The sequence below is a fragment of the Pteropus alecto genome, unplaced genomic scaffold (genome assembly GCF_000325575.1).
Source record: "Pteropus alecto unplaced genomic scaffold, ASM32557v1 scaffold202, whole genome shotgun sequence".
NCBI classification, from domain to species: domain Eukaryota; kingdom Metazoa; phylum Chordata; class Mammalia; order Chiroptera; family Pteropodidae; genus Pteropus; species Pteropus alecto.
This window is the reverse complement of record NW_006432451.1, coordinates 3167718-3170358: the sequence shown is the minus strand read 5'-3', so window position 1 is coordinate 3170358 and position 2641 is coordinate 3167718. Positions and strand designations below refer to the sequence as shown.

General features: G+C 35.2%; 1 protein-coding gene across 1 annotated transcript in view; it reads right to left on the bottom strand.

Annotated features, from left to right (window-relative positions):
• The window catches only part of CUNH6orf106 (chromosome unknown C6orf106 homolog), an 83713-nt gene that overhangs the window by 54753 nt on the left and 26319 nt on the right, over positions 1-2641 (bottom strand). The window lies entirely within an intron of this gene.

Sequence of the window (2641 nt, the reverse complement as noted above, 5' to 3'; positions counted from 1 at the left end):
AAATTGCTTCAAGTCAGTGTGAGAACAAGTAGACATGATAACATGTATTCCTGTTCAAAACAACTACTCAGCTATTATTAGCAAGAAATTCTACATGAAATAGAGCTGGCTAAGGAGATGGGAAAGAGAGAACACTGACTCAGTATTCGGCTCAGCCTGAAAGTTTAAATTCCTAGGTTCTTTCAGTGTTTTTGTTCAAAAAGTTTTTAGTCTGACTTCAGATGGTTAAAAGCACCCTGAAGAACAAAGGGAGGCAGTGTGACGGGGAAAAAGGCACAGGCTAAGATGAATGATGGTGATGGCTGCACAACACCGTGAATATACTTAATGCCACAGAACTATCCACTTAAAAATGGTTTAAATAGTAAAATTTTAAATGGCTTTGTTTAAAAGCAGCTCCTACCTCTGGCTGTGGGGCTTTGAACAAGTGGCTAGACATCTATGTCAGCTTACTCATCTACAAAACTGAGTTTTTAATAAGGTTGGCATTCTAAAGGTTGGCTGTGAAGATTGCATAAGGCAACATGTGTAATGACCTAGGTTGTCATTCATTCAACAAATATTTAATTAATGAGTATTTATCCATGTGCTAGGTACTCTGACCTGGGACAAGGAAATAGACAGCAAGATAGGGAAGACCTCGCCTCTGCAAAGCTTATAGTCTAGCAAACTGATGTAAACCAGGGCCACTTATATAAGGGTAACTCCAACTGCCCCTCACATTGTGGCGTATCAGTTCAAGGCAAATTTTCCTAGTTGAGGTGAAAAACGGGCTTGGTGCAACTGTACTGTTTCAATTGTACTGATTATCAGTTTAAACTGATTCAGAGTAGAATTTGGTGATGCTGATATGTGTTCCCTGATGAAATTCAATTTTGTAACTCACAAGCAGTATTGTTCAACCTTCGTTTTATAGATAAGGACAAAGATGAACTGACAGGTAAATAACTTGCCTTTGGCTATTAGAATTTGTTATTTATAATTATTATTATAGAATCAATTATTAATAAGTAAAATTTAGAGCCATATCTATTCAAAACCATAAAGCTTTTACTCAGAATTTTCCAATTATCTAATAACACTCTGAACATCAAATTTGAATATATTAATTACCAACATGAATTCCATAAACAAATTAGTTGTAACCTTCTTGAGCTAAATTCTTGAAAGGGGTCAAAAACCTAACCCTGTATATATTCGCGAACATAGAACATGTCTTTGTACTATGTATACATACATAAGACAAATTACTGGTCTTATCAGAAAAAATCATCTATGTACTGAATACCCAGTCAAGAACATCACCCAAAAATATGGGGGTAGAAAACAGTTAAGAAAATCAGGAAATCACAATTAAAGAGGGATTGCCAGAATTCTGAATATTAGCTCAGGTTCTCAGGAAAATAAAATTAGATATCTTCTCTTTCCATTCTCCGAACAAATAAGAAATTCAAAAAGATCAAAATTATTTATGAGAAAAGAAAACCATTCATCTTATTTGTACACAAATTAAGATGGGAAATCAAAATAATAAACCACTCCAGTGAAGCACAGACAACGGCATCTCTGGGCTTCAAGCAATACTTATCCCAAAGCACAACAAGTTTCCCTCACTTGTGGTGTGCCAATCATATGGCTACTAAGGCCGCAAGCCCACCAGAAATCAGGAAGGCCTGATACTATCTTTGAATGACTGAAAAAATCTGACTAGAAAAAGGACTAACAAATCACATGGAGGTTCTTACTAGGGCTTTCTAATATCAAAACTTGAATCTAACATGAAAGACCACAGAGAGGGGCCAAAAAAAAATGTACTTATGACTATCATAAATTTTAAGACCTGGGAAGAAACTGAGAATTTCACTGAAACAGAAAGATGACTGCAGGCAGGGAATCGGAGTTGGGCTAAAAAAGACTCTCAATATTTTCAAACCTAAAAATTAACTCATGGATGATACTATTTGACATGTGAAGACAGGAAGGAAAAAGAACTTGTGGAAAATTTCATTAAGAGGAACAATAAACTTCATACTGGCATTTACCCACTTCTTAGAGCTCTAGCGAGTCCAAGATGATTTTTCTTCTCTTTTCCTGGCTATTTATTGATCCACTAATTTTATTAGTTTTTAGAACTGGTCCTTCTCACTACTATCAGCAGTTATACCTTTCCCAAACAGAAAACAAGCATTCCACCATGAAAAAGGCAAGGCAGTGGCACTGTTTCTAGATTTAAAGAGATGTAACAACCAAATGCAATATAGGTCCTTGAGGCAGGCCTTTGACTGGATTCTGATTCTTTAAACAAACAAAAGGGTATAAAAGATAAAACTAAGCAAAAAAAAAAAAAAACCCATTAACCATTGTTAAATCTAGGTGGTAAGTATAAGGGTATACACTCTACGATTCTTTAAAATTGTCTACAGGTTTAAAAAGTTTATATAAAAAAATAAATGGAAAAAAAGAAGACAGAAGAAAGAGAAGGTATCCTTTTCCTGCCACTTGGGAACCTCAGGAGGTTAATATACTAAGGATGATAGATCAGAAAGAGGTAAAGAATTGCTATGTCCTTGATGATATAGTTGAACCATGAAATTAGGAAACCTCAGAGCATTACATTGGGTATTCTTGTCACCTGAAATAA